Source organism: Crassostrea angulata, unplaced genomic scaffold (assembly GCF_025612915.1).
Source record: "Crassostrea angulata isolate pt1a10 unplaced genomic scaffold, ASM2561291v2 HiC_scaffold_325, whole genome shotgun sequence".
Classification (NCBI taxonomy): Eukaryota; Metazoa; Mollusca; class Bivalvia; order Ostreida; family Ostreidae; genus Magallana; species Magallana angulata.
In genome coordinates this window covers 60,891-71,937 of record NW_026441878.1, presented here as the reverse complement: position 1 = coordinate 71,937, position 11,047 = coordinate 60,891, and the positions used below count along the sequence as shown (strand labels likewise).

Sequence of the window (11,047 nt, the reverse complement as noted above, 5' to 3'; positions counted from 1 at the left end):
CGAAAACAAAAGATTCGATTTCTGGGGACTTTACATGTACACTCTAAGGAAGAGATAAATTCTAAAACTGATATTATAAAATCTACTTATAAAATGAGTTAACATTGAAAATTTACTGATGTATGCCCCGAAAACTCGATAAAAAATAAGATATTGTGACATTGCGGACTTCTTTCAAGGATTAAAATATGTAAAGAATACAAAACAAAAACTGGAAATCGAAAATAAAAGACTCGATTTCTGGGGACTTTACATGTACACTCTAAGAAAAAGATTAACAGCAATTTAAAGCTTTACAGAGGCTTTTTCTAAAACTGATATTACACAATCTACTTATACAATGAGTTAACATTGAAAATTTACTGATGTATGCCCCGAAAACTCGATAAAAAATAAGATATTGTGACATTACGGACTTCTTTCAAGGATGTCCTTTAAAAATAAACAAGGGGGGGGGGGTAAAAACCCCCAATAACAAAACATTGAGTATTCAAACCATTTATAATAATAATAATAATAATAGGCCTAATAATAATACATGTAATAATAATAACAATCGTGCGCGGATCAGAGTGGTCACGACCCCCTGGAAAATGAAAATTTATTAAATTTACATAGTAAAATTAGAGCAAATATGCCTCGGACCCCCCCCCCCCCCTCCCGGAAAACGCAATTATCCTTTGGACCCCCCCCCCCCCCCCGGGGAAAAATTTTCTAGATCCGCGCATGATAATGATAAAACTAATTCAATGATTCAATAATTAAATTGCGATGTCCCGCAAAGAAGTGTGTAAACAATTATATTAGTGACTGAGAATGACTTAATTATTATGTTTATATAATAGAACAATGTTTGATATTCAAATAAAGTATATATACTTAAAAGAAATATGTTTATTTAATGTGAAACTAGGGTTGGCAAAACAAAAAACGGAAATCGAAAAAAATAGTCGATTTCTCGGGACTAACGTTTCATTTACACCGGGGAAGGAAAATTGGCCATTTTTATGAAGCATAAAAATACAAATGACTAAAAAAAGATGCCTTTTGGTATCTTTAAAAAAAAAATAGCCGCAAAATAAGATAAAGGCGAAATAGGCCATGAGGGACATATTTTACACCGACCCCGCCGTTGGTTGGTCGGATGGGGTCACATGGATTGGCTGTGGCGCGTCTTCATATTGCGCGTCGAACTTCGAAGTTGCAGTTGTCTTTATGAAACCTGGGATCTGGAAACAAGAAGTGGCAATGAAAGGACATTTTGTTTTAAACTTGGGATCTAAAAACAACAAAAAGAGGCAATATTTGAAAGCATTTAAAGGACATTCATGCATTAAGCGGTAAGTTTTCAGTAGATATTCCATCGTTAAAATGATGTCCTACGAGCCCGGTTTAACGATAGAATCCGTCCCATACTCGCTTCGTAGCAAATAAAAAAATATATTGCGCTCTATCTCGCTTAAAATTTTGTATGAATAGTCTCAAATATCTACAATGTTGCTCTTTTATAATCCCATTTTACCACATTAACTGTTAAATTATGTTTGAAAATTCGCTGTTTACGGGGGTGGTCATGTTAATGATAAAATACGAGACATTCCGAATGCAATTTGGCAAATTCAAATGTTAACAAAATGCCTTGTTACGACTTATTTAAAAAATATTTCGTGGACTTAACTACATATGCATGTTCAAAAAGGTTTGTAATTTATAAAAATGTGTTATTCCCCTGAAGATTATTTTTAACAGACTTTAAATCGACGCGAACCAGATAAATTGCAAGTATATGGGATGAATTCTGTGACCTGAGCGTAGCCTGGTCTCGGTAAGATTATTTTTTCTAACTTTGCAGCGGCTGCTTACATTTCTTCCACGAAGACAGTCTCCTTCTTCCAATGACTTTAACCCCCTCCCTGAACTGGTTGCCTGGAAACAATGTTTCCAGATGGTGGCGGGAAACAGAATACAAGGTGTCCTGCATTTCGACCAGGTTGCTGTGAAATAAAAAAAAAAAAAAAAACTATAAGATTGGAATTAGCTCAATTTAGAGACTATGAGGTACACATATTTAGTGGAAGTTTCAATATATGAACACAAATCTGGATTTTATACCATTGGATTATTATTTAGATAAGTTGTTTATACATTTATAACAATTGTCGTTTTTTTATTTGCATGTCTGATCAACTTATTGGGGACAATAATAACACTGGATTGGACTTGCTTAAGTTGCTTAACATGAAACCGGGCAATGTTACAACTTTAAATATTGCATTTTTTGGTAAGAATATATGATTACATATTACAAATTCTAGCCAAGGACCATTTTTCATCTGTGCAATGTTATTTAAGGAATGAATTTGATTTATAGTATATGAAATATATAAGAACTTGTCTAACCAATCAAATTATGTGTTACAATCAGAATTAAACTTTTTCATTTTATCAACATATAGAATTATATCTCCCGAGTACCCAAATTTCGTCACCATAAGCAGAATTGAAAATATCCTGCGTTTCTGTTATTTGTGGGGGGTTTTTCATTTGCAATAACTAAAAATAACCTGAACATTATAAATTATAAAGGACTATGTGCATTATTATGCATTTTCACCCTCATAAAGAGCTTTAAGCCTTTCATAAGATGGAAGGTAGTTGTAGTCATATTGTGTAAGATTATCACCCCGCACAGTGACGCCATCATGTAGAAATGACATCATGAAGATACTTATTTTGATGAACTGATTTTTTGTAGCAAAATATGGGTGTTTTGCAATGGTTTTTTGACTGGGAAATTTTTTGTGCAGGCTTGCTTAAGTACCATTTTCTAATTTGATGTGTATAATTATATGCAGAAAAAAATCATGTTTTAATCATATTTGAGCAGACCTGAGCTCTATACTTCCGAAATATAATATATTGCAAAATATGAAGAAAAAGTGACAATATTTTCATTTGTTTGCAAAATTGTGGAAAACTGGAAATTGGGTTATTTAATAGGTGAACTCAGAGATAAGCAGCGAATGACTAGTTTCAAGAAAGTGACACAGTTATGGTAGTAAAGGAGTTATGGGTATGCAATATACATAAACAATGATGTTATGCACTGGTGAGAATTGGTTGACGAGACTTGGTCTCATGCCGGTATTATATATTGTAATTTTGTATTTATAAAGTAAAACTGTTATCGTGGTCTGTCCCAAGTTAGTTTCCATCATATTTGGAGGGCTTTAATAAGGTTTAAGATCTGTGAATGAAATACTATTAAATTCATTAAAAGGAAAATTCTTAGTTAGATGTCTTCATTGACACCCCATTTTTTTTCTTTATAGCATGAATAATAGAACTAGGAAGTTTTTAAAATTTGCCTCATTTTGAATACTTTCTTGTTTTTCAATTCTCAGTACAGTGGACCCATGCAGCTATAAAATAGGACAAAAACCCCTGTTGTATGCAAATCATTAATACACTCCTTCAGGCTTTTGTCATTGGTGTTGGAGGCAAAGATAACAGTTTGATGTACCTTTCGAAGCATACGGATGTAATTTCTCCCTCAAATGGCACTGGAGCATCTTCCTCTACAGTCTGTAAAGTATGGAATTAATTAATGATATTATCTTAATATGATTATTAGTTCTTTCTTGATGATAAAACTTTTATTTGATTTGGATGAAATAATTAGAATTCCCATTGATAGTGTAAAGGTGAAATATTGAAGATTTTTATTTTTATGGAAGAAAATTTGGTCACTTTGGTTATTTTACAAAGTATTTTTACAATAAAAATCAGCAAATAAGACCTAACCCAAAAAAATGGTTTGTTTCCGCTTTCATGCTGAAAAAAAGTAGGGTTGGTCGGTCTATCAAGCTGGTCTTAAGAAAACACTGTGGGAAGAGTAACTGCTTCAAGCGTTTTTGTGACCAAAATTTTGAGCAATTTTTTCCAAATCGGATAAATAAATGTTTTTCCATCAAAAATCCTTTTAAAAAGTTTTGAGTCGGGGGGGGGGGGGGGGGGGGGGTAAAAGCTAGGGTCGGTCGGGAAAGCGGAAACAATTTTTTTTTCTTAGGCCTAAGCACTGTTAACCATTTGAGAAAAAATACTGCTAAATTTAAAAAAAATTGAACCTATCTATTAAGGGTATTTTTAATTGGGAATAGGGCTAAATTTTGGCCCCTGACCAGAGTAGGAACTAACAAGTCCTAGCAATTCAATTCAGTTTATTCACTCAAACCATGAAATGATACATGAGGTCATTCAGTATATATACATATCAAAAGTCAGAGGTACATTTTATAAGTGAATAGATAAGTAGTAAATAAATAGTAAAAAAGCATGAATATATAATATATACAATGAAAAAAGGAAAAGGTAGAATTGTGGAGGACAGACTATTATATAGTACTGTTATATGCAACCCTACATTTTTTAATCAGCATGAAAGCAGAAAAAAACCATTAATGAAAAAAAAAATTCTTTAGGTCTCGTATCATATCCATCTTTTTCAGCTTGTCTAGAAAATGGAAGTACTAATTGAAGAGTGATCATTGAAAGTACAAACTGAAGTCATGCTGTTACCTTGAATGCTGTGCTGGGGGTAGAATTGTACGACCGTTGGCCGTTGAAGTCGTTGGTTGGTCGTACTGCGTATACTTCATAAAGTCCTGGGATAATGTCGTCATCAGACTTTTGCCCCCACAGTGTGAGGAGAGCAGTCCTACCCTCACACTGTAGGGTGCACTGACGCCTCTTGGAGAAATTGGAAATTAATTGTTCTCCAACCTACAAAAAGAATGAAGAGTTGTGAAGAAGGTTAGAAATGTCAAAAATATATTTAATAAATTTAATACATAGATCATATAAAAATTTAATATGAAGATTTTTATTAAAATTGACCTAGCTGAGTCACTGAGGTGACATTTTGCAACTGTTTTTTTTTCTTCATTTTTATTGAACAGTTGGTGACAGTTTCATATGCCCTTCAAGATGAAGTTACTGTATTGAATATTCATACTTGTGTTTATTGTATATATATGATTAGTTGACATATACAGCATAGCATTGATGCAAAGGACTATGTGCGGTTTGGTCAAATATCTGCCTCCAATTTTAATCAATTTTTAAATAGTATCGTGTAAAAAACAAATCTTCATAAATCATTGTTTAGTAGACACCTATCACTTTAATCTTGATTTTAGTCACCATTGCTCATTCACTGTTTATCTATGACGTCACCTAAATGACCTAATTCCTGCAAATTTGCAAAAAAAAAAATGAAAATATTGTCATTTTTGCTTTATATTTTGCGTTTTCGGAAGTATAGAGTGCAGGTTTGCTCAAGTACGATTTTAACATGTTTTTCTTCAGATAATTATACACATTATATTAAAAAATGGTACTTGAGCAAGCCTGCGCTCGATCTTTCCCAGTCGAAAAACGATCAGAAAACACCCATATTTTGCTACAAAACATCAATTTATCAAAATAAGGCAATCTTTATGACGTCATTTCTACATTATGACGTCACAGTGGTGTTAACCTTGTACACCCTTATTTTCAAGATGATTATAACTATCTTCCACCTTATTTTTAAAGCTCTTTATAAAACTTTAATTTTGGGGGCAAAAAATGCATAAAACCGCACATAGTCCTTTGAAATCCGATTTCTATCTGTGTATCATCAAAGAATCGATTGACCGTCTCATTTCAAAACCATTTAGATATATTGATTCAGCCCATGGGAACATCTTTACTTGAAACACATGAGTACCCCAATGCAAAAACATTAACCTTTATATGGTTAGTCTTAGGGTAATGCTACTCAAGTAACCATCAAGGCGATCAGGCCTCTTGTTTTGAATAAGTCAGAAAATTACTGCACAATGTGAAGATAATTTATCTTATGAATGAAGATAAAAAAAAATTACACAATTTTATGTGTATAATGTTAATGTTGATTTTTCAGGATGAATTTGTTCAAGAAACTTTTCCTTGATTTAGACGGCCATTACTAATTTCAAAATGAATGCTGAATAATTCGAAGGTAAGTGTCAGTAAAAATTAAATTAATTATACCCCTGCAAACGAAGTTTAGGGTGATATTGGTATCACCCTGTCTGTCTGTCTGCAGACACAATTTTGTCCCCGTATGAATAAGTAGTAATTATGAAGTGGAGTTTGTTGAAAGGTTAGAAATAACTAAGGAATGTAGTAGAAAAAAACCAAGATTTTAAAATGCCAGTTGCGTTAAAGGAAAAAAAACCCCAGAATTTTAAATGCCTGTTGCGTTAAAGAAAAAGGTTCCTTTTGTATTTTAAATCAAATATATGTGAGCCAATATAGTAACCTGATACCTTATCTGGTGTGGTGCAAGGCAAAACTAACACATTGAATAAATCCATTAACTAATTAAATTATTTTGCTATATTTTGAACTTATTACATTGAACTGAAACAATATTGATAGGTGATTTGGTGTGGAGAAGTCTAAAAGCATTCTGATAAAGTTTTTGTTTTGAAATTACAATACTGACTATTGATATTGATTTTTGTTTCCAGCTGTAATGAGAAAGCACAAGGATAATGTGGGTAAAGCTTTGATGTTTGTTACATACTTCAGTGACCTCCACTGGCCCTATGGAGATTCTCTTCCCATTCTCCACGGCAGATGACTCTTTGAGGTCCAGGAGTGTTGGTTTGTAAAAGGCCTCTTGCACCTGCCTTTGGTTCTGTGTCAGAAAGGCTCCTGTCTGCATCACCTGCATAACAATTTATAATGGATAAAAGGTATTATTTGTGTACAGTCAGTTTATGAAATTTATTATAAAACATGTCACCAAGCCCTCTACCAAAATTTTGAAATTTATGGCCCCGAGTCAGGGGTTTAGGCTCTAGGGTCAGGCTAATGTGGCACTATAATAAAAATTTATTAAATCTTAGAAAATCTTTTTCTCTACTCCCATTATACATTTGTTAAAAACTCAATGCCTGGTTATGATGTCCATGAAGTCTTCTCCCTAAATTATGAAATTCATGACCCCTGGGACGGGTTCAGGCCCTAGGGTGGGGCCAATATAGCCATATAGTGAACATGTATTATATCTTAGAAAATGTTCTCTTTTACTTCCACTCGTGGAGAAAAAACTAAATGCATGGTTATGTTTCCACAAACTTCTCAACCCAAATTGTGAAATTCATGGCCCTTGGTTCAGGGGTTGAGGCCTTGGAGGAAGGGGGGCAATATGGTCATATAGTGTTAATGCATATTCATATACGGTATATTTATATTCTACTGTGTTTTTCCATTAAAGCTGTGATCTTTAAATGCCTCTAAATGCAACAACTAATCACTGGGTACTCAAAGGTTAAAATGACAAGACAGTGACCCAAGAAAAATCATGGACGGCACAAAATATTATCGTTTTACTAACAGCGTGCCAGTTTGCTTGTTGGGCCGTGCTAAAAAAAAATTACGCTGATTATCATATTACTCATCGATTAGTTGTTCGATTTCATTGAGATCAATACTAATTTGCATATCAAGCACAGAACCAAGAAACACACTGACCAGTGATATTACATGTTTTTTGGTAGTGAATATCAATACGTGGACAGTCCAAAGTTTGTTGTTTGTTAAATGTATTAAATATATAAGCCTAGAAATAAGTGATTTATAGTAGTATGCCTACACCATTTTACTTGGACATCCTCGACGGGGTCTTCTGCATATGGTACTAACAGTTACATACTGTTTCATCCAATTTTTTATCGGTAACAAAACGCTAGAAGCGAGAAAGGGGAAGATGGACAATGTATTCAAATGAAATAAACGTCCTCCACCGTTTTTACTTGTTTAACGAACGTCGCATTAATTGAATACTTCTCCGGTAAATCTATTTATACTGGGAACGGAAGCACTCTTGCATGAAATAACCAGTCTTGAAGTAAATCAAATATTACGGTCCTGCAGCTAGATCCCCGGGGTAGGGTGGGACCACAATTGGGGGATCAAGTTTTACATAGGAATATATAGAGAAAATCTTTTAAAATATTCTGGGAAAGTTTTCGGTCGAAAACTCAGTACTTAATGTGAAAGCACAGGTTATGCAGATTTATGTTTGATGAAACCATAATTCCCTAGAGAAAAGTGGGGCCATGATATGGGAGGGGGGTATATAGGAATAGAGAAAAATCTTCTTACAGTTACAACAAAAGGGGCTTGGTATTTACCAAAAAATAAGAGGTGGATAAAATTGGCAGATTTTCAATTTTTTTTAGCAAGATCTACTGTACTCAGTTGTCAGGATATTTTGATACTGTAATGCTAATTTGATCAGAATTAAGGCAATTGTTGTTCAGGTGAGCGTTGTGGCCCCTGGGCCTCTTGTTTTGATGCTTCATGCGGGTTATGAAGGTAGCGATAATTGCAGAAAAATTTATATAACCTGCTAACGCTGGTTAGGCCTATAAAAAAAATTGTGTGTTTAGGGTAACACTAATGAAAAAAATAGGTAGGTAGGGATTTTACTTTATTTTATCATTTTTTTCTGCATGAATCCTAAGAATGTATGTTTGTGTCATATTTGAAAACAGATTTTTTAATAGAAATAATATAAAATTCACAATTGGATAAAAACAGACATCTAAAAATGGTAGGATCGGGGCATTTTTGTAGGTTAGGTCGGGTTACCCTAAACACACAACTTTATTTTTTAGGCCTTATGTATTTTTTTAGCTGCAGGTCTGTAGCTCCTGGTCTGAAAAAATTCAGATGGACGACCTGGGAGATACAGTGCCTCCCATAGTAAAAAACTGCAATTTACGGCGCACAAAAAATTGTGCTAGTTTTTGACTGATTTACCTTATTTTCACACAAATTCTTTGAAAACAATTAGTACCATTAAATTCTTCAGACAATTTACTACTGGTATTGATACTTTACTTGCCTCAGACTTTCTTTGAAACATGCTAACCGACCTCGGAAATAAAGTATATTAATTCACGTCGAGATGAGAGTTGCCATTTTTACATGTAAACAAACTGCACCACTTCACTTTACAGGGTTGGTGATCGTGTTTAAAAGAATATCAGAGGCAAGTAAAGTGACGATATTTGTAGTTATTTGTGCGAGGAATTTTTTGGAATCAAATATTTGTACAAAATATGTTAGGAAATGTGATTAATCAGTCCAAAACTAGCGCATTTTTTTGTGCACCGTAAATTGCAGTTTTTTACTATGGGAGGCACTGTAGCTCCCAGGTCGCCCATCCGAATTTTTTCAGACCGGGAGCTACAGACCTGCAGCTAGTATTTTTTGTGCAATGTTGCCATCTTCATTTTAAAGTTAAACATTTAAAAGAAATAAGATTTTAGCTGTGCTCTAATACATATACTTACAATTGAATCTGATTTCAGTTCATACCCATACTGGTTATGCGTGGTCGACAGGAGTTTGTAACTTGATCCCGGCACCAGTCGGTTTTTAAAGTCCTCCTTGAAGGTACTAATGGTGTGTGGTTGGCAGTCCTGATCAACAAGGCCAGAAAACAAAAACTTTGTAGTCTTCCCCGTCGCCGAGTACCTGGACGTGATTGCCCTGGTCTCGGGTCCTTCCAGTATGAAGCACTTCACATTCTGGTATAAAAAATGTTTGAAGAAATTGTTTTCTTTGTTTCAATTATTTAAAAAAAAAAAATTAAACAAATTAAATCTCAGTCTCATTATTTTACTTTCCAAATTTTTTTTAAAATAAAAATTTAATGTATGATCATGATCATGATGTTAATGAAGCCCTCTACCAAAATTTTGAAATTTTGGGACACTGGATAGATTATTTGACATTCCTCCAACTGTAGGTCCCCCCTTGCCAACATAAAAAATTGATACAGGGGTTAACGATCAGAGGAGTTTTAGATTAGGGTTTGGACCAAAAAAAATGAAGCTTAAATAAATTGCAAACTTCGAGCCCCCTAACAGGTGTATTTAAGGGCTATGGTACTCGGGTGTTTGTCAAGGCTTGTTGGCCTCTTATTTTGCTTTCTTTAATAATTGTACAGTAACTGGCTTAAATGTTTCACTCGTTAATCCATTTGCCATTTAGAGGAGAAATATTGTGGCGTCTAAAGAAGCTATTACATAAAATAGGAGCTCAAATGCCAGAAGGATATGCGAATTGAGACCTTTTTTTTACCATAAATTAAAGTAAAAGGTTCAAGTCTTGAGTAAAATTTATTCTAAAGAAAATGTAATTTTTACTGAAAGATGGCAAAGGGGAATAACTCAAGTTTTAAACTTCTGATAATCAAAGGTTCAATAAAATTAAAAGCAATAAACTATTTGTCAATTTAGGGAAATCAAAAAGATTTAAGCTTTAATTTTTTTTAATTTCGTACATCTTATAGTGTTGTATATCTAAAGGAGATAAATATAGTCTTAATATAATTACTAATATCCAGCCCTCTTAATGTTAACAAAAGAAAATAGTGCAACACTTTATTTGAGTGACACAGCTGATAGATACTATAGTATATGTAAATGCATATTATAAAAAAAAATGATTTATTCCAGTATTTAATATGGAAATAGATTTAACAATGCAATGCCCGAGAAAAAACTTATTTAATGATATTTTTGGCCATGATTCCTCTCCACTTTATTATGAGCGATGGAAGACGCAACGCGCGCACAAAATAAACAATTTCTACTCACGAAAGATTAGATTGTGTATGAAAAAAACCTCACCAATATCATAAATGTAAATATAAAATGTATGTTGGATATGTTTAAAAATACCTTAAAAACGTGAAAGGGTGGGTATAGGGCAAAGGCAAAGAAACAGATTCCTGTGTAATGTGGAATCTTTTTTATTCGTGGGGGTCAATATTCGTGGATAGCCAAAAGTTTCCTGGTTCTTGGGGACGTAATTTCGTTGGTTAGTGTTATCAGGATTATTTCGATAAGTATTAAGCAAATGGTTGTGTATATTTTTGCGGTGATGTTAATTCGTGGGCAAGGATAACCCACTAAAGTCACGAACATTGGTCTCTCTC

The 11,047-nt window shown here is 33.7% G+C and overlaps 1 long non-coding RNA gene across 1 annotated transcript; it reads left to right on the top strand.

The window, feature by feature from the left end:
* Positions 1-1,200: 1,200 nt before the first annotated feature.
* On the top strand, positions 1,201-9,712 carry LOC128170127 (uncharacterized). The gene is made up of 7 exons (XR_008241678.1): positions 1,201-1,340; positions 1,853-2,281; positions 3,405-3,592; positions 4,509-4,812; positions 5,966-6,043; positions 6,558-6,785; positions 9,414-9,712. It is a non-coding gene; the product is annotated as an uncharacterized LOC128170127 (long non-coding RNA).
* Positions 9,713-11,047: the final 1,335 nt, after the last annotated feature.